This window comes from Kogia breviceps, chromosome 10 (genome assembly GCF_026419965.1).
Source record: "Kogia breviceps isolate mKogBre1 chromosome 10, mKogBre1 haplotype 1, whole genome shotgun sequence".
Taxonomy (NCBI): domain Eukaryota; kingdom Metazoa; phylum Chordata; class Mammalia; order Artiodactyla; family Physeteridae; genus Kogia; species Kogia breviceps.
The window spans coordinates 73,990,833-74,012,132 of NC_081319.1; the positions used below are offsets into that span (position 1 = coordinate 73,990,833).

The 21,300-nt window shown below is 53.3% G+C and overlaps 1 protein-coding gene across 2 annotated transcripts in view; it reads right to left on the reverse strand.

Moving 5' to 3' along the window:
• Nucleotides 1–5,455: 5,455 nt before the first annotated feature.
• Nucleotides 5,456–21,300, reverse strand: part of LRFN2 (leucine rich repeat and fibronectin type III domain containing 2) — a 230,090-nt gene continuing 214,245 nt past the window's right edge. For both annotated transcript variants that reach the window (XR_010835094.1, XR_010835093.1), the window contains 4 exons: nucleotides 20,949–21,108; nucleotides 20,043–20,224; nucleotides 16,234–16,400; nucleotides 5,456–8,766 (listed from right to left, as the gene is read on the reverse strand). The gene's annotated coding sequence lies outside the window, so the exon portion shown is untranslated. The remainder of the gene's footprint in view (nucleotides 8,767–16,233; nucleotides 16,401–20,042; nucleotides 20,225–20,948; nucleotides 21,109–21,300) is intronic.

The window sequence follows — 21,300 nt, forward strand, 5'->3', positions numbered from 1 at the left end:
CTGAAGTGCAGAGAAGTTTCCTAACTTGCCTGAGGTCACATGCTAACATGTAGGTGAGCTGGGACTCCAAGCCAGTCCCCCAGGATCTCAACCACTACACCCCACTGCCAGCAGGAAGGTGAGCCCGTCTGACTCCACGAGGCTGTTCTGACGGGCACCTCCTAAGCAGCATTTCCCAGCACTTGCCAACACATCTAGTTCTATCCCTTACTGCCTCTGCCCTCTCAAACACTGATCACCTAAGGGAAACCAGGACGCTCAGCACTGGTGTCATCACGGCCTTTGCATCGATGCTGGGACCAAGAAGTAACGACAGCACATCACGTTCACAAAACCCTTTGTCCTCCCAAGAACCGAGTTAGAGGAGACAGGTGTCATCTTCTCCATCAGACAAGTGGGCCAAGGAAGTCAGAGACACCAAGTACTTAGCCAAGGTCACACAGAGCTAAGATGCAGCTGGGCCTCCTGGCTGCCTGAGCACGTTCCTTTCATCTCCCCAGGCTGCCTACTTTTCTAGAAGACTCCATCCCAGTCTCCCCACCCTGAAGGCAGCCCACATCTCCTCTCCGTGCTTCCACAGCTCTGTGGGGAAACCTTGTCCCTAATGGAGCCACAACCTCTCTCCCAGGCTGTCTCCTGCCTGAAACAACTATAAATCATGGCATTTTCCCTTCATTCAGACCTGAGGTTTAATTCATCGCTGTTCTGGCTGCTTTAATGTAGAACGTTTATTCAGCGGAATAGCTTTGTTTTGCCTCCCAAGCTTTGTTCTGTTTAGAACACCATTTCCATTGCAGGGGGTGGGGCTTGCTATTAGCCACCTCCCAGGATGTCCCTCCACCCATTCCTCAAGAACGGCCCCGCTCTGTCTTCTGTGGCGACCCACCCTGGGGCTGTGAGTCAGCCTCTGTGCCTGATGAGGAGTCCAGACTTTTCTGTCTTTCGTCCAGGCACCTGACATTTTCAGTTTGTCCCCTCTCTCCCAGGCCATGTGAATGATGTAATGAGCTGCCTCGCTCCCTGTTTCCTGTCTCCCAAACCCCACAGCTGGGGAACTTAGCCCCTGAGGTTTGGGCCTGCCTCAGGCCCAGGGCACAGGAAGTTGGAGGGTCCTGGAGGGCAGCACGGCTATCATGTCACACACTTGGAGCTCCTGCCTCATGCCACGGACCGCATCTTCTGCTTCCCCCAGTTTAGACAATTCTAGAAACTTGGGTTCCTGTCCTCAGATGTTTATGCCGGGACCCCACCTCCCGGATGATAATTTCTATCGTCCTGGATATCAGCATATTTAAAGTCAAGAGAAAATGGCAAAGACTGCTAACTGTCTACAAAATATCCATTTTCCCCCTCTTTTGTAGCAACAAATCCCTTAGTTGAGTACAGGGCTTAAAACTCAGCTTACATATAAAACTATACTGCCATCCTCCCATATGATTAGATTCTGGCTAATGAAATCTAAGTAGAAGTGTTGTGTGGGTCTTCTGTGAAGCCTTCCTAAAAAAGAGAAGGCACAATTTTCTTAATTTCTTTTCTCTTACTTACTAGTTGGAATATAGATGCAAAGGCTGGAGCTCTAGCAGACATTTTGGACCATGAGATGGCACTCACATGCAAAGGATAGGAGAGACACCAGCTGGAAGGCTCCCAGGTCCCTGACACTGAAGATTCACCCTGTTTGTGTGGTTGGCTCATCTTTGAGTTTCTTTTACAATATCAGTAAGCTTCTGTCTTGTTTTAGCTACTACTATTTTGTATCTTTCAGATATAGGTAGTTGAATTGATTCCTAAATGATGAAGATACAGCCACTTACCTGTTTCTTGATCTGGGTGATGGGAACTGCTTGCCTGCCAGGCCGACTGCCTGAACCAGTTTCTGATACAACACTGATGGATGTGATGTCTGATAGGAATGAAGGACAAGAGAGACACAGTGGAAGGGAAAAGGGGTCTGGGACACAATGAAGAGTGTGGATATAATTCAGTCTGCTCACTTTACAGGTGAGAAGACTGAGTTTCAAAGAGAATGAATCATTAGTCCACAGTCACAGACTCTGCCACCACTTAGAGACAGCTTGGAAAACATCAGAGAAAAGCTGACATGATTTCCAATCTTGCCATGGGCTGGTCCTGACTCGAAGAATCGGAGCTTACCTTGGCAAAGCTCTGTTCCTTTCTTCTTCTCTCGTGAGGCGCATTTATGTATAAAGTACCAGACTTCTCCTTATTATCACACAAAGCAGATGCAGGGGAAAGGATCGATCCTCTTTGGGGCGAAGCTGCCTGGTCGGAGGTGAGCTGCTTCCATCTTGCCTGAGGCTGGAGGAGGGCACTTTCTATTTTTCCCCACCAAGCTTCCTAGCCTGTCCGTAGAGGGTGATGGTGAAGCACAGGCTGGGAGACCAGGCTGCTCTGGTTCGAATCCTGGCTGTACCACTTATGGACTGCACAACCTTGGGAAAATTGCTTAACCTCTCTGTGCCTCAGTTTCCTCACCTATAAAAGAGGCGATAGTTTATACCTGCCTCATAAGGTTACTGTAAAGATTGGGTTAGTCAGTAAGAACCCAGAATAAGTGTTAGTTATTACTATTGTCCATGAATTCCAGATGAAGTTCCTCTTGTGAGAGAGACTCTGACATGGTCAACATTTTGTCATTTTGCTCACTTTTCACGTTATCATATGATCATTGATGGTTCTTTGATGGCAGGCGGCAACTGTCTTATTAGTCTTTGTTCCTCTGTACTTAGGATGGTACCTGGCAAGTGGAAGATACTCCACTAAGAATGTGTTGAATAGACCTTAGTGGAGCTAAGTTATTTCCTCATTTTTCAGATGAGCATCTCTCCCATTCTCTCTCCTCCTCCCTCTGTCTCCCTCTTTGGCTCTCTTTCTGCCTCTGTCTGTCTGTCTGTCTGTCTCTCTGTCGTTCATTCCACCATCCTTCTCTCTTTTTCCATCTAATACACTCTCTCTTGCTCTTTCTTTCTTTATCAGCCTTTCCTGCTCCAGCCTTCCAACTGGCACTGGCACCCTTTTCCTGGGCTTCCCACCCCAAAGTGCACCCTCTTCCTGCTCCAAACTCCTACAGAGGCTCAGTCTTGTTGTGAAGAGCCCGCCTACTCTCAGACGTGCGGACACTCAGGCGTCAGGGCTGGATGGGACCCTGCCGCCCCCTCTCTGTTCCAACCTCCTCACTTTTCAGATGAGGACACCAAGGTCCAGAGAACAGAGGACACTGTCTCACGGTCACACGGCCAGTCTGTCCCAGAGCTGGGAATTGAATCCGGGCTTCCTGGCTCCCTGCCCAATGTACTTTGCCCTATATGGCATCCCCAGATGCAGACTGGTGGACATGTAGTGGGAGACCATGGGGTGTTTGTTGAATGAATAAATAAATGAATGAATGAATGAATGAATTGCATCAGGAGGGAAGAGTTGCTCCAACATCACCACTTCTGGTTTCTCTGGAGAGCCGCGTGACCTCTGGCTCCTGCTCCACCAACATAAGAACAGATGGCGGTGAGGAGGAAGGCTGACCCCTTGTGTCCAGGGGTTCCCAGACAAGGTCTTGTCTCCACCACTCATGTGGGCAAGGTTACCTCTCCTCCACCCACATTCTCTCCTCTACTGGCTCCCATGAGCATAAAGGCTGTTTTCATTGTTCTCCCCGGAGTGATCTTTAGAGGTCTCAGTCCCTTCTCTGAGACTAAGCCTCGTGCCAGGAGTTGTGGACCTGCCCTTTTCTCTGGGGCTCGCTGTCTGCTCAGAGCCACCTGTTCTGGCCTCACCACTGCCGACAGGAACAAAGTGACTCCTGTTGGAACCCTGTAGCTTGTAGCTGGCTCTGCCTGTTTTTTTTTTCTTTTCTTTTTTTTTTTTTTTAACTGCAAAGGTGGCACCCCCTTTCCTCTCAAGGAGAAGGGGGAAATGGTTGACTTGACACTCCTTCCCCAAAAGGCCAGCCTGGGGCCCTCCCTGCAGGCCCAGCCCGCTCCCTCACGTCCTCGCCTGCACCTCCCCTGCGTTTCCCGAATGCTACCTGGTGCTGCAGTTCCTCCTTTAACTGTTCTCGTCTTAATTCCATCCCCTGCAGTTGGAGCCTGAATAATGCGTTATTTTACAGGAAGATGGATCTAGGTATTAGGGCATCATTTAATTTGCCATTACAACAGTCAATTTTGGTTACATGCTCAGCTGTGAAGGGGAAATGGGCCAGGATGCTGGAGCTTTCTAAAGCATGGTGCTTGTGCATGGGAGGAGGGGGCACTGGGCTGAGGGGCCAGAGGGCATGGAAGTCTGTCTAGCTTTAGCCCATATTCTTTATTCTTAGAATAAGATGCTGGGGAAGAAATTGTAGGACTGAAAAGGGATGGAACCCTTTTTTGGAAGGGTAGGAAAGATCAGGGTTTTGAGGCCAGAAATGCCAGGAGTGGGAAGGTATTTGTTAAACAACTGAGTGAAGGACCCCAAATTAAAGAACGTTTCAGACTCGTCAATATTTCAAGACAACAGAGGGGCTGAATATCCCTACGTACCATGGCACCCACTAGACCCAGTGCAGGACTTACAGTGCCTTCCCTTTGGGATCTCCAAGTCTGATGGGGGAGACGCAGCATCTTCCCTCGGGGAGCTCCCAGTCTGATGCAGGAGGGAGATTCTCTTTCACGTCACCTACACGGGGGTGTGGGGGGATATCTTCCCCACCTCGCACCCATCTCTCAGTGTCCCCTCATCCTCTATTTCCCTCATGTCACTTCTCACAACCAAGCAGTGCCCTTTTCATTTATTTTATTTTGACTCACTTGCCTGTCTCCTCCTCAGCTAGAACAAAGGCTCCATGAGGGCAGAACCGGATTAGGAACCCCCAGCACAGACAGAGAACACTGAGTGTGGAGTTAGCAGACTTGAGGTTTGCCCGTTGGAGAAGTCATCACACGTCTCTGAAGTTCATTGTCCTCGACTGTTTCATGAGCATTTCATGCTGTAACGTTTGTGACAATGCTGTTTCCTGCACAGGGTTGTATGAGTGCTGTTATTAGTAACATCATTAATCAGTGTGGCGGCAATTTCAAAACCTGTCTATGACCAATGAGCCCATGGGCATTGAGGGGGACCAAGGGAAGCCTATCCCATCAGGAGGCTCAGATCAGCCATCACTGAACAAAGCAATCCTTTTTGACTGGTCACAGAAGGGCCATCCCCCGGCCCTCAGAGGACCTCAAATATCTCAGGGACCTGTGTGCTTCCAGTTTGGCCCATTGGGGAAATAAACAGAAGACCAGGGAATGATTTGCCTGAAGCATTCGGGTACCAGTAACAACAGAAGTTGAACAGGCTTTAGCTACATTACCAAAGCTATTCAAGTTAAAAACTACTAAACAACCACAGCTTGCTTCCCATCATCCACCCCAGAGCCATCCAAAACAAAACCAACAAGAATGTGTTAGAAGAAAGCAGACACTGAGATTTATTAATACCTTGTGTTTGTCCAGAGCTTTGAAAGCAAGCCCCCGGGCATTGAGAACACCGCCCACCAGGCACTGTTGAGCAGCACCTCAGGCCCCTCCCCTCACACCCCCACCCCAGAAACTTCAAGGTCTGAAGTTCATTTTTCAGACCCATTATCAGAGAACATTTCTGAGCACAGCTGTAACACAGGGGGATGGTGGGTGAGGGCTACTTTGACATGGGTGGTCCAGGGGTCACAGTTGAAGGCCCTGGGGGCAAGCAGAGCAGCCAGAGAGAGGGGAGCACAGTGGGGACTGTGATTTGGGGGTCCTCTAGGTGGGAGCAGAGGCACGGACTGGGAGCCCTGGGGCCAGAAGTACGCCAGCAGCATTGGTCTGCAAATAACCTGCATCCTGCAATTGCTGGCAGGCTCTACAAACAGAGGGAGGTTCTGCAAACAGTACAAGTGTGTTAAATAGCTTCAGACTCTCTAAACAGCAGCTTGCTCTATACACAGAGAATGGTGCAGTCATCAGGGACCTAGTGAGCAGACAGTCACAGGATTTATACCCCAGGTTTAAAGCCACAAACCAAAAGACCATCTGCTGGTGCAAGTAGGAGAGAGAGTAGGGGTCAGTTTCCGTGTTTCAGTGAGGTTGTCATAAACAAGGTGGTCTGAAGACCTGAGCCATTCATATTGCTTTGTGGGGCACTCACTGCCCGTACCCTGGAAGGAGCTGGTGGGGGGCAATTTTCCAATTCTTCTCCACGGCTTCACTTTGGTCCACAGCATAACGTAGCTCCTCATGGGGGATCTCTGGGCATCTGGCTGTGGCAGGCTTGGACCATGCATTATTAAGAGGGATGCTGGGTTCCTTGCAGAAGGCAGAGGCCGGTGGCAATCGCATCATGTGGCATTGTTGAGTCCTAGTTTACAGTCCATTTGGACATCCATTATTTATGATGGTGGAGTGGCTGTGAACGAGCTGAGACTCAGTTAAGATAATGTTCTCCTGCACAGAAGCAGTGGTTAATGCTGAGAAGTTATTCCTACTCACCCTCTACACTGCACAGAGCCAGAGATACACGAGACCAAGAGAGGCTCAGAGACAGAGACAGAAGCAGAGAACAGAGAGATGGAAAGAGAAAGAGGAAGGCAGGCACACCCTGAGTCAAGAGGGGAGTCCCTTTGGCAGAGTCCGGGTCCACGCCTGTGTCCTGGATGTCGCAGAGGCTGGGAAGAAAGTCTGGTTTCTCACCCCAAGAGGTAGGACTCCCAGAGTGGGACATTCCCAAACAGGGCAAGGGTGTTCAAGAGCTGTGGGTGACCAGAAAGCATGCCGAAGTCCTCAAGTGGTGCTGAGGGGTGGCTGAGTGCAGGAGTGGAGAGCAGCAGTGAGCAGAGCGGCCCCTCACTGAGTTAACCCCCAACGTGTGTTCCAGCGCACAGCGCGTGGAGGGCCAAGGGAGTATAGCAGACACGCTTCCTGCACTCAGGGAGGTACTGCCCTGGGGAACAGATGTGAATGTGTCCCGTCATCCGTCACCGTCACCGTGGGAGGTATGTGAAGGTATTGCAGGGGAGCTGAGGCACCTGTGATCACACAGTCAGTAAGGATGTAGTGGCTGAATCCAGGCACGGCAGAGCCCTGCTGGGAAGCAGGGAAGATGGACCCTTGGCGTCTTTCCACCTGTAGCTCACCTGCCTGAGAGCTGTCCAGTTGAGCTGGAGAAGGGCTAATGGATGGGAATGGCAGGGGTGTCCCTTCCCCAGGTGTGTTTGCTGGCAAAATAGGTACCCAAAGTGAGGGAAAAGAATCGGACCTGAAGGCATGAAGCAGGACAGTCTGGCTGTGCACACATCACATTGCCAACCTGCTCTCAGGATACTTCTGCCCGCCAGCTGCCCGTGTTCCCTCCCCGCCCAGCTTGGTGCAGGGCCATAAAAGACAAGAACACTCCCCGCCGGACTCCCCAGAGGTGGGAGATACTTGTGCTGGGATTTCAAGCACCTAATAGGGACCGGGGATTGGAGAGCATGGGACCCCTTGCCTTGCACCAGGTGGTCATTCATTCTACCCAGGCGTCACCCAGGTGGTGGGAGCTGTCTTCTGTCCACTCCCCCATGTCTGTACCCCAGACCCTTCACAACACATCAGCAGGCAACTTCCCGTCATGAACTGCTCCCCAGTTCCTTTTATTTTGGGGGCTTTCAGCTAAAGGGATCTGTGAGCAGCAGGCAGGTTCGTGGGCCTAATAGGGCCTGAGGCATCTCTAAGCAGACAGGGAGTGTGCGTCTGGATTTGTCGCCCTACAGGTACAGATGTTGGAGGCTCTCATCCATGAGACGGAATCACTCCCGGGGATTGAGAAGCTCAGAGAGCTCAGTCACAGGCAGGCTGCGCATCTCAAATGGGAGATGGAGCCTGCTGGCAGAGCCCCTCCAACAGACCGAGGTCAGTAGGCCCAGCACTTCATAAATGGAATTATGGAAGCTCTGCCTCGGAGCTGAGAATTTCTAAGGATGCCTCCTCTTCTAAGAATTTCTAAGGATGCATTTCTCATCACCTCCTTCCTATCACCAAGGAGTCCTTCCCAGGTAAAGGTAAAGGGATGAACAAAATCTCTGGCATGACACCCGGGGTGAAAACCCAGCTCCACTATCTGCTTGCTGAGTGACTTGGGCCAGTCACTTACCTGCCCCAGGTCTCCGTTAACTGTCTTGCATGTGGACCTGTTGGGAGCAGCCAGTGGATTCTCTGTGTGGTTGTCCAATCTTCTGCACTTCTGCAGCACTTTATTCCTACTTCTGTTAGGTGATGTCGTGGTAAGAAACCCTGGCCTGTACTCGTTAGCTGTGTGGCACTGGGTCAATTACTTAACCTCTCTGAGACCAATAAGTTGTCTAAAATGGAGGTGGTGACAGTACCTACTTGGTCAGGCTGTTGAGAGGGTTAACACCTGTGAAGCCCTAGGACAGACTGGTGCCCCATGAGCCCTTGGGAAACGCTGCTGGTTGTTTTGCTGGTGGCAGTGGTGTAGGAGTCTTCCGGTGCCCATTCCAAGAGCTGGATGATTCCAACTTTTTCATCTTGGCTCTCCTGTCAGCCTGGGAACTGGCCAGGGGCCTGGACTGTATGCAGCCTGCATCCTGGTGAGTGGGGGGACGTTCCATGAATCCACCTTTGATGAATCAGTGAAAGCGCCGCTGCCACACGAAGATAATGTGTCACCCCAATGCCGTGCAGAGCAAGCAAGACCCCCACAGCTTCCTGTCCACTGTGACTCCTCCTCTCCGATTCTCAGTTTTCCCATCTGTGATGTGGGGATAATTGGCTTAAATAATGTCTCTGAGGCATCAAGCACCATCCCTGGCTCATGATGGGGGTTTAAAAAATGGTGGCTGGGGCTTCCCTGGTGGCGCAGTGGTTGAGAGTCCGCCTGCCGATGCAGGGGTCACGGGTTCGTGCCCTGGTCCAGGAAGATCCCACATGCCGCGGAGCAGCTGGGCCCGTGAGCCATGGCCGCTGGGCCTGCACGTCCGGAGCCTGTGCTCCGCAACGGGAGAGGCCACAGCAGTGAGAGGCCCGCATACCACAAAAAAAAAAAAAAAAAAAAAAAAAAAAAAAATGGTGGCTGGAAGCCGTCCCATGAGACCCACCCTGGAAAAGCGGTGAAGCTGCCCAAGAACCTCCCACCTTTCCCTGCCCCCGCCCACCTCTCCCTTCTGCTGCCTGCTCAAGTCCAGGTCAGTGCCCCAGGCTCCAACATGAGCCCAGCCCACCCCCAACCCCCAAGAACCCTAGTCAACTGGTTATTGGAGGATGGCTGTGAAAAAATTAGTTCCCACGAGGTGTAACTCATGGGAATTAGGTTCTCCCTTTCCCAGGGCCACCTGCATTTACGAGAAGTTTGGAAATGGCAGAATTCATGAGGTAGCGAGCAGGTAAAGTAAAGGTTTAGAGTAGTAAGTTGGATAACAGGGAGTGATGGGAACCAGAAAGAATTAGCACAGCATTCAAATTCAAAATCGTGAAACACTATGTTGGCCAAAGCAAGCACCTGGTTATGGGTCCCCAATTTGCCACCTGTGAGATAAAGGTGGCTGCAGTGGTGATCCTGGCTGAGGATGGAGCACGAATGGGGTAGCAGCAAGTACCCCCTCTGCCTTCAGACCAACCCAGGGCAGCTCTAAGTCTCCTCAACCAGTGAAGAAAGTTTCTCCTCCCTTCTCTCAAAGGAAATCCGAGAGAGGCCAGTGACCTTCATGTTGCTGGGAAGGCCCTCCACCTCCCTGCAGCACAAGGTGGGGTCAATCTTGTCCTTTCCGTGTTTAGAAAGCATTGGGACCTAAATGTCAGCAGATGATATCGGAGCAGCATGACAGTTACCAGCTTAAACTGAAAGGAGGGAGGAAAAGCCCAGCCATCACCCATCAAGGCAGGCCAGAGTGGGGAGAAGAGCCCTGTGCTTCCACGTTAATCCTTCACCTGCCCTGCACCGGGGAGGAGGTATCTGGGGACAGGGAAGTGGTGTGCTCAGACGTGGGGCTGGGAGGTACTTGACTCCCTGGGGGCAGCTTCAGCCTCCTCTTCCCCTTGGGTGCAGGCCTCGGTGGGGCAGGCGTGCCAGGCCAGGGGCCTGCCCTCACCTCCGAGCCACCCGAGCCCCTGCAGCACCTCCTGCTTCCCGGCTGGCCTGCTTCTGGGCTTCCCGGAGGCGGTGAGATGGTAGAGGTGAGCCCTGCACGGCCAGCACAGCCTGGAAAAGTTCCCAGGAAATGTTCCTGACATGAGTTAGGCCTTCCTGAGGGGGGCTGCTCATTGGGCGTTACATCCTCCCCCAGATGTCCTGGAACTGTCTATGCAACCTGACCCAGCTCGGCCCTAGGGCTCCGGGTAAGCTGCGGTCTGGATTTGCTTTCCCATTCCTTTCAACCCTCTGGAGGAGGGAAGGACCCTTGGTCTCTGAACAAGGGCAGTGCTAGGTTGTCTTTGAAAGGATCTGCTGGGATTTCTACCATCTTTCCTCCAGCGTCCACATCAGTTGGGTCGCTGAGTCCAGCTGGTGATCCCCCCTGGCCATGCCGAGAGCCTCTGCTGCTGTCTCTCCAAACACCTGAAACTTCTCCTCCACTATGTCACATGCTCGTGACGTCAGCCCATCCATCCCCACCCCACACCCAGCTCCTTGAGCTCAGGTCCCCTTAACCCCAACCTAGGTCCCTGGGCCCTCCTGGGGATCCCTTGACATGGACCCAAATCCAAAGGCAGACTGTCCCTGGAGAGCACTGGACTGGGAGTCAGACATCATGTGCCTTCTCCAAGCCTCAGTCTCAGAATAAATTTATCCTTTATGTCCTGACTGGCTGTGAGACTCTGTGATTTCTAAATATTGTTTTTATAAACAGAGTAGACTCGGCCATACACACACACACACACACACACACACACACGCACGCACGCACACGCACACACGCACGCACACACGTGCACGATCCCCAGGGAGCTGGGCACAACTTTGCCGGGTCAACACAGAGGCACTGGCCAACTCCACCCAGAAAGGGGTGGGGGACAAGAGGTGCTGGGGAAGGAGGTGCAGCTGAAGAGAAGGTGGGCAGAAAGCCAGGAACTGCCTCCAGTTGACAACCCATTCCCCCACCTGACAACACATCCCCCACCTGGCAACCCATCCCCCCACCTGATAACCTATCCCACCTGACAACCCCTCCCCCCACCTGACAACCCATCCCCCACCTGACAACCCATCCCCCACCTGACAACCCATCCCCCCACCAATCCATCCCCCCACCTGATAACCCATCCCCCACCTGACAACCCATCTGCCCACCAATCCATTCCCCTACCTGACAACACATCCCCTTAACCAAGGCCTGTGGTTTGAGGGCCTCTGGGCCAAGACTAGGTTAAGAAAACCTGCTGAGGGCAGGCTGGAGGGAGGGCAGAGGAAGCTGGCAGTGGGGGGAGATTTAGAGCAGGTAAGAGCAGGAGTAAAGAACTTCGCCCACATAGTAGGAAAGTCTGAGCTGGGCCAGACCTGGGGGCTCAGGGCCCTGCTCCCCTGCCATTGCCACCTTGGCACCAGCCTCAACTAGACCTCCCAGAGCAGCGGATGCCACAGCCATGCCGATGACCTTGACGCTGCACATCCAGCTTAATCCACATCAGCGTCAGAGTGAAGGACTCACTGTCACTCGGGGATATTTATAACCTGCCTGCCAGGCCCAGGACCTGGAGGCTGCCTGGAAACTAGGCCACAGGAGCCACAGAGGAGACAGGCTCTGCCCCTGCCCCGGCCTCAGAAGGCTCCCAGGGAGTGGAGCCCGAGTTAGGAGACAGAGGAGAGAGAGCCTCTCTGCCCAGCTAGAAAACTCACCCCACCTACTGGGTGAGTGGAGTTTCCAGAAAGGGCTTCCCGTGTCCATAATAAGCTGGTCTCTAGGCTGAGTCTCTCACCCACTCCTAACAAGCAGCCCATCAACAAATGACCCAGCTGTGTGCATCCTCCCAGTGATCAAATCACCCAAGGGCTCCTAGTGCTGGGGGGCAAAGCCTTCACCCACACCACCTCCCCAACCGCTCCATGCGGAGGGGTCATGGGGTCACTAAGGACTCAGATGGCCTGGGGTCCTGTGCGTGCTCCACTGATCTCTGTGTAATCTTGAGTAATCTCATGTGAAACTTTCTGGGTCTCAGTTTTCTCATCTGTAAAATGGGCTTAACAGTGAAGCTTCCATGAATAAAATGCTCAGGATGGTGCCTGGCACATAGTAAGCACTCAGTGTGTGCTAGCTTGTATAGAAAGGCTTACTGATTAGGAGTAGAGGCTCCAGACCAAGGCTACTTGGGTTTAAATCCTGATGCTGCCACTCACTGGCTGAATGTCTTTGTACCCATTATTTAACCTCTCTGGGCCTCAGTTTCTTCCTCCCTAAAATGGGAATAATAGTACCTACTTCATGGGGTCATTGTGAGGATTAAATGAGTTAATATGGAAAGCTCTGAGAATGGTGCCTGGAACATAGTAGGTGTTCCGTTAGTATTAGCTCCATGATGATGATGATTCTGGCAAGATTTTCTTCCAGCCAGGCTCCCTCTCTTCTTCCTGCCCCTGTACTTAGCTGGCACAGCTGCCCTCCCTATTCACCCTCTCCTTCCTCTTCTTTCCCAGTTCAAGTTCTGCACGTCTTTTAAACCCTACCTCCTCCATGCAGCCTTCCCTGACTACTTGGGTGGACTCTGCACTGCCTCCCTTCTCTGATCCCCTAGGTCTGACCCCGCTCACCCCACATTATCCCTCTGAATAAATCTAGTCTGCGGGCCCTGAGGCAGGGGCTCCGCCTGGCCCACCTCTCCTCCCCCGCTTGGTGGACAGAGCCCAGCCTCGTGCTGGGTGAGCAGCAGTGAGACCAAAGCTTTCCTAAGTCAGACCTGGTCCTTGATGAGTCTGGACCTGTCTGCTCCATGTAGGTATCTATTCTTGAGTTGGGGGACAGTGCGTCCTAGGCCCCAGCGCGCGCGCGCACACACACACACACACACACACACACACACACACACACTTTATGCCCTGTCAGGTAGAATCGAGTTGTTTCCCCAGAAATAATCCCCCATTCCCACTAATGACAATGAACATGCATTTTCCCCAAGCCCAGGCATTTTCTGGATTTTTCAGTCCTCCCCAACCCTGGGAGATGGGGCACACCCAAGAGCCTAGGTGGGGCTCTTGGCAGGGTGACATCTGACATCACGAGGGGCCACCCAGGCAGGACACCCCAAGAACCAGGGCCCAGCACGGGGAAGGGAGGCGATGGGGGGGTGCTGAGGTACTGCAGTCCCTTCCTGAGGAGGAAAGGGCACCAGAATGTCATTGTATTCTCTCTCTTGAAGGCCTGACAGACAGCAGTCAGCTTTTCTGAACCTGACGCCGTTCACACTTGCTGTCTCCAGGCCACACTCAGCCCCAGGCACACCAGAGGGCTCTGTTGACCAGCTTCCCCTCCCCACCTCGCCCCACAGGCCTGGCTGGGCTCCCAGGAGCTGCCTGTCTCCCTAGGACCTGTCACAATGGAGGGTTGTCCCCCCAGCCCCCTCCCCTGCCTCTCCCAGTGATCACTTCTCCTGGGGTGCACCCTGGACAGAGGCAACCTCACTCATCCCACAGGGGCCACCTTTGGCGGGGGCCCCTCCCTTTCCTATGAGCTGGGGCTTAGGGAAGAAGGGGGTTCAGCAGGGGCAGGGAGGGAGTGCTGCCCTTGAACTCATTATTCTCTGGGTGACAGGGGGCCGCTGTCACCAGCCTGAGTGCTCAGTCCTTTCTAGCCTCCACGTCAACCTGCCCCAGAATAGGTGAGGGTGGGAAGAGGCCCTCCTGCAGTCCCCTTGGTGGAACCCCGAGATTGTCTGCTTGGCCCTCACGCCTCTCCCTTGCTCTAGTCTAAGACGTCCTGAAAACGGTCTCACACTAGCATCTGTGAATCTATGAATGAGAGCTGGAAATTAACCCTCTCCACTTTGTAAGTTATCCCCAAGGATAATACCTTCCCAAAGGAAGGCTTGTCTAATGGAGGGAGCCCGGGCCAGGGGAGAGGGGGACGAGAGAAGCCTTATAAATCCAGCCAAGCGTTGGTCTGTGTACTCCAGCCCCATGCAAAGTTAAATCCGGGCCCTTCTTCCCTAAACAGCAGGGGGTTATGTGCAGTAACACTATTGGGTATTTACAGAGAACATCACAGCTAAAAGACGCCTTCCAACACGCTCCATCAATTTGTTACCCTTCTGCACTACAAGACCGCAATCCTCTTCCACATGGGAGGGAACTGGACCTCAGAACGGCTGGTCCAAGCCTCAGCATGGAAGGATGTATCAGATGCCCCTGGTGCCCCACCCAGATCTCCTTCATCTGTCAGGCACCTGCCCCAAGCTGCTGCAGTGTTGGCTGCTAATGGCTTACAATGTGCCCTTGTCCAGCAGATTGTCCTTAGCCAACAGGAACCACTTCCCTGGGAGACAGCCAGGAGGTTAGGGCCTCTATCATATACCCCTGCCCTGGGAACAGCCCTTTGCTGATGACACTGGGTAGGGACTAAAGGCACCCCCCTTGTCTTTTTTTTTTTTTTTTTTTTTTTGGTACGCGGGCCTCACTGTTGTGGTCTCTCCCGTTGCGGAGCACAGGCTCCGGACGCGCAGGCTCAGCGGCCATGGCTCACGGGCCCAGCCGCTCTGCGGCACGTGGGATCTTCCCGGACCGGGGCACGAACCCGTGTCCCTTGCATCGGCAGGCGGACTCTCAACAGCTGCGCCACCAGGGAAGCCCCCCTTGTCTTAAGGTGGGACAATTCCACATGCCATTCAGCTCCAGAGCTCCTCGTGGGTCAAGTCATGGCTTAGCCTCACCTGAAGTGACTTCTTGGCCTAGATTCTTCTCCTCCTGCTCCCCTCACTCCCTCACAGCTTCTCCTGAGAGCACTCCCTCAAGAAATCACACAGACTTGGGGATCCCAACGAAGACCCCTCTTCTGGGGAACCAGAAGGGCTAGAACACAGGGCTGCTGATCTGAAATCTTCACGCTCTGAAGAGAGTTCCTGGGGTGTCCGTTGTGGTGAGAACCTAGCTTTCTGCCAGGATCTGTCTCCCTCTCCTTCTCCCAGAGGAGAAGCAGGTTCTTACCACTTTCCCCCAGAACCTGAGCCCCGGCCCCGCCCACAACCCACAGCCCTTCCCCCTCCCTGCCCCCAGGCTGTGGCAGCCAACAGGAGCCATCTACCATATCCTCCTGGGCCTTCAGGATCGCCACCCAGTGGCCTGACTTGTTAAGCAGCACAGATGGCAATTAATTGCATGATATGAAAATATCCAACCCTAATTATTTCAGGGATGAGGCCAGGGACCATCAATAAATGATGAAGAGGCTTTCCAGAGTCTCCTCGGCTGACCGTTGCTCTAGCTTGCGGAAGGCTGGGGAGCAAGGGGGACCCTTCTCCGCACAGAGTTCGGCAGTGTGGGGTGGTGAGACAAGGGGCCATGTGGAGGGAGGCGGCGTGAATTTACCAGGGGAAGAGTCAGGCCACTCTTCCAGGCACGGAAATACACAACCGTTAGGGCCACTGTGCTGGGCTTGCGGACAAACAGGAAGCAAACAGCAGTGGCTCCCTGGATGTCCTCTGATGAATAATTGATTGTAGAATGCAATCTGGTGAACGAATTCCAGGAGGATCCCCAGTCACCCCCTTCTCCCACATCTGTCTCTCCTTCCCTGTCCCATGCCAGGCCAAGGCAGGTTTTTCATTTTTCCCAAATGATTAAGTTCCCTTTGTGCCTCGCCCCGAGGTGGCCGCCCTACGGGTATGCCCCTTGGGAGCCGCAGTCAGAGGCCAGGAAGGATAGGCTGCAAAGCTCAGACAGAGATCTGAGCCACTCAAGGGCTGCCCTTTGCTGGAACAGTGTGTCTTTTTCTAGCAACATATCACAACAAAGCCGTGGAGAGAAAGAAACAATTTGCATTCATGGATCCTTTTATGTGCCAGAGTGAATGCCAACGCACATACACACAAAGGCACACACACACGCACACCAGGGACACACACACACAGACACATTTGAACAGATGGGGCTCCCATACTTTGAAAGCCTGAATATGAACATTGGTATTTATGGAGGGAGAGCTATTTACTTCACAAGAGGTTTTGCAACAGGGCTGCTTTAAACAGTAAGCAACCAAACCACATTGAATAGAGTTTGATTTACAAAAATTTGACTTACCTGCACATTTTCAGAAGCCCATGCATTGTAGGGGTGCGAATGTGTATTTGTAAATAAGCAGAACTTGTCAGGGCCTCTGGTCATCTAGTTGGGGAAGGGGCAGGCATTTCTGATGACTGGCTACCCACCTAGCCGGATCCACACACCAGTTCCTGCTCCACCTCAAGCTGGCAAAGAGGAAAACAAACTCTGACCCGCGGCTCATCTTCAAAGATGTTCCCCCACTCACCCCGCCCCAGTGGTTGAGCCTCCCATGAGTGGTTTTTGTGGTTTTCTTTTTTATGTGGTACGCGGGCCTCTCACTGTTGTGGCCTCTCCCGTTGCGGAGCACAGGCTCCGGATGCGCAGGCTCAGCGGCCACGGCTCAAGGGCCCAGCCGCTCCGCGGCATGTGGGATCCTCCCGGACCGGGGCACGAACCCGTGTCCCCTGCATCGGCAGGCAGACTCTCAACCACTGCGCCACCAGGGAAGCCCCCCCATGAGTGTTTTGAGGGGGGCAGCTAGAAAAGAGCTTATTGACCGTCTCTACCAACCCCCTCATTTGACAGATGAAAAAAATGAGGCAGTGGCCTGTTGCAAGCCCAGTGCCCACATGACCTTGGGCCTTTAATGCCGTTATCCCAGCCATCTCCACAGTACCTGGTGAGGCCAAAAGCAATAAAGAAGGCTCCTGGGAAGTAGCCTTGCTGTCTGGTCTCCTCCAGGCTTGGGCCTGCCCCCTCACTTCTCTGCCCTCCTCCTCTTCCTGCTCCAGGTGACAGATGTGTCCTTTGAGTGTGAGCCAGCCTATGACACTCCCTTGATGAGATTGAAACTCACTCCCTGGGTAAAAACCTTACCTTTTTATTAAGACCTCACCCTTCAGAACCAGCTCCTGTGTCAACTGCTTACTGCGGGTCCCACAGGACTGTTCTGGTTCCCCTTAGAGGGACTAGACACCCAGGGACGTGAAGTCACAACAAGGAGTAAGATTCAATTCTCTCCTAATTTCCAGTCCAGAACTTGTCCCAGCCGAGAAACGCACATACCTCTTAAGCTCTAAGCTCCTTTTCTGTAATAACAATGAGGCCGATCATAAGAGAAAACGCTTATTAAAAAAGAATAGCTGACACATATGCACATGGCACCTACTACGTGCCAGGCAGTGTTCTAAGCTCTTTACATATGTTAACTTATTTGATCATCACAACAACTCAGAAGGAAGTTCTGTCATTACCTCCCCAGAGACCCAGAGTGGTTAAGTAATTTGCTCAAGGTCACACAGCTAGTAAGCAGCCCAGGAGGGAACTGGGCCCAGGAAATGTGACTGCAGAGTCCAAGATCTGACTTCTTGAACCCTTCAGACCTGGTCCTTGCTGACATCTCTGACCTCAGATCCTACCATCCCTCCTCACCCCTGCCCTGCTACTGCTGTCCAGCTACAAACACACCATATTCATTCCCACATAGGGCTTCTGTCTTTGCTGTCCCTTTGCCTGAAATGCTTGGCCTTCAGACTTTCATGTCTCCTGGGACAGGCTCAGCCCGGTGACACTATTTGAAGCTGCCACCATAGCCACCCCCCTTACCCGTCACTTACTACACATAGATGTGCTTTATTTCCTTCAGCATTTCTCAATACCTGACACGGTCTTACTGCTTGGTTTACTGTTTCTGCCACTGAGATGTAAAGTCCACAGACACAGTGAGCTGGCCCTCTGCTTCACCACAGTGTGCCCTGCACCTGGACCAGCTTGGCCTGGCACGTAGTGGGTGCATACTGCTGCGGACTGGAGTGTGCCCATGAAGGTGTCCACGTGAGGCGCGGCCCACAGATGGCTGTGTGTGTGAGATAGCGCTCTGCAGTGTAGCACCAGCTAGAAGTGGTGAGACCAGCTTAACGTAAACGGGCTTTCTGGCAGCCGATGCTAAGAAACAGAATGCCTCTGAGGACTGATCTGTAATTACCCGGCCTGGAAGAATGCAGAACAGGAAAGAAAACCCCTGTGTTGGAGCCCAAGCATCTCCACCACCTGGCCCAGGCCTTTTGCTGGTTGCCTGGAGAAATGGAAGACTTGATTAAAAGGTGTGAGGAATTGGCCCCTCCAGAGTCCTTTGAAGGGGTGGGGACAGGAGCTGCGGTGGTCCAGTCGCTCTAGTTACTGAGTTGAGCTTCTAAATATAGCCGGGCCAGGCGCTGGGCCCTGAGGAGGAAGGTCTGAGATCAGATAGCATGGAAGGGGCACCCCTCCCCCTAGCTTCCTGGCCCCCCACCTGACCACTCCCTGCCCAGGAGCCGTCTGCGGGGAGGGGATGCCATCTCTACTCTGACAAGGAGATGGGGGGAGAAAGGCCAGCAGGGACCTAAGCTTATGAATGTTCTGACCCAGGGCCTGACCCAAGCTGGGGCATTCTGTTCTGGGCATTCCCAAACAGGTGTTTGGGAAACGTAGGATCACACACCGGTGTGTGGTCTACGGAGGTACCGCCAAACTCCGGCGGATGTGACCCTTGTTCTGTGGCACTCAGGCCTTGTCAATTTCAGTGCTGCTCCAAGCCCTCGTTTGTGTGTGTGGTGATTCATACAGTAGGAGGAGAACACCCAACCCCCGTCTACTGTATGGTTGAAGGTCAGTACGTTAAATATGATGTCTTCCCAGAATGGGGGCGTGGATAGGGAGGGGGGAGAAAACTCCCAAACCACCATGAGTGGTATGAGGCAGGATGAGTCCTCCTGGGCCTGGCAGATGCCCAAAGCCCCCGCTTCCGCGTAGAATGTCCCAGGAGTTCTGTACTGAATGGGAAGGGCTGGGCAAAGCTCTCCACAGCAGGGGGCATGCAGAGCCCAGAGACATTTAGCAAGCCCAGGTGTGCACCCCTGTACTCCACCCTGCCCGGGGTGCCAACATGCCCCATGTCCTTGTCTTTTGGTCACTCTGGCCTCTGGGGGTCCTGGTGTCCCTACCCCCGCCCCCATGTGATGTTTCCCCTGGACTGTCAGGGAGCCAGGAAGCCTTGGCTGGAAGTAGGTAGCTGGATGCAGGGACGGTGCAGAGGGCGCCCACTCTTGTGGCCCAAGATTCTCCCTATCAAGCATCAGCAACAATCATCCTGCCCCACACCCACCAGCAAGGGACCTCGTCTATAAAACGGGACAATAATGCCCTCTTCAGAGAGTTGTTATGAAGATGAAATGAGAAAGGACAGTGAGGTACCCAGCACAGTGTGTCAAGCAAAACAACAAAGAGGCAGGTGGACATCCACCGTGATTCTCTCTTCTCTGGACTCCCTTTGGAGAGTGTAAGTTGGCCTTTCCTATGAGAAGATGTGGTCAAAATTTGTTATTGCTTTCTACCATCTTGAACTGCCCAAGACAACTGTCTTCTCCATTCCTACCTCCAGTGGAACTCCCACCACCCCCTTGGGCACTCCCCATGCTGGCACCAGCTGCCCCACAGGCCAGGGCTCAGTTGTTGATCAATGGACATTGGAACTGGGTGCTGTCTCCCTTATCCCCACTGGTTTACCCAGGGTCGGGGGAGCTGGCCAGGAGCCTCCTCCAGGGACCACCTTCCACTGCCCTCTGCTATTGCCCAAGGCTCTACCTTGGGTCTCCCTACCCAGGCAGGGGATGTGCTGTTTGCAGGCCCGCCCCCAAGCCTCTCTCGAGCCCCTCCTCCTTTCTCAGGTGAGGGTTCTCAGGACTGCTCAGAAGGCAAGACTGGGATGTGAGCTGGAATCCTAGTAAGAGGAAAACACGGCCCCTCCCACCATCCCTGCTCCCCGCCTCCCCTCCCTGACCACAGCTCCGCTCTGCCCCTCCACTTACATCCGAGTGAAGTCGAGTCTTCACATGGCCAGGTCTCTGCTCCTCGGCCAAGTGTCCTGGCGCACCCCCAGCCTGCCTCGAAGCCGACTCCAGAATGTCTGCTTCACCCACGGCCGAGGGGCCCCACCATCGCCCAGGCTCCAGTAGAGTCCCTCTTGCATCAAGCTGGGATGAACAGGTTCCTTTAAGAGAGTGTTTTATACCTTATTCTTTACTGTTTGAGGTGGTGCACAGAGTGATGAAGTTAGGACAAGAGTCTACCTTTACCTTCTACCCCAACAGGTGGACAGAGTTTGGGAAAGAAGAGAGATGAGAATTACAGGGAAAGGGCCCTGGTCCCTGGCTGCCTCACTACCCACTACTCGAGGGACTCCCCCGCCCCTCCAGTAGCAATCACTTCCTGTGGCCTCAACAGCTCTAGAGCGGAGCCTGCATCACTTGGAGGAGGTGGGATCACCTTGCTGCGTGTGGTTACATTTTGTGGAGAGTGTTCTGTTAACATGAAGGAATGGCCTCCCCACCAGTGCCAGGTACTGGGCGAGGCTGGGGGCAGGGTAGGGCAGCGTTCTTCACCGGTGTGGTTTCTTGGTGATTGCTAAGGAACAGCTGTGTGAAACGATGACTCCTAGGGGACAGATGAATGTGGCAGCAATGCTGACCACATCTGGGGAGATGTGATTCACAGGGAATCGGGGCCCTGCGCTTGTGATGTGTACTCTGGAGTGATATCAGGAGCTCTTTGGGGACTTTTAGTTGATACTGGGACAGGGGGCCCCATTTCCTTCTGGGTCTGGGGGAGTGGGCCACCATCCCTACCCCCTGTGCCCATCTACCCTTTTTTTCTTCCCTTCCTGGGGTGAGAGGATGGCAAACACCACAGAAAGTGTTCCAGTCCAAGTTCCTCACCCAGAGCCGGTTTTCTTGTTCAGATGGTGACGACAGAGCACCCTGGATGCCAAATCTGTCTGTGCTCAGGGTCCAAGAGGACAAGAGAATGGATCCGGTTGACCAGGGCTGCCTGGAGGGGGTTCAGCCCAGACCTCCTCTCCTGGTCTCTGGGTGAATTCTGAAATTCAACATATGCCCGTTGTTAGGATGGTATCAGTACTCCTTGGCACAAATATGGATCAGAGAATTCTAATATCAGATAAGGGAGACTAAGCTAGACGGCCTCTGAGGCGCTTACCGTGCCAGTCCAGTGATTCTAGAACCCAATATACCCAATACTGTCATTAATATGATGTAACTGATCACAGTG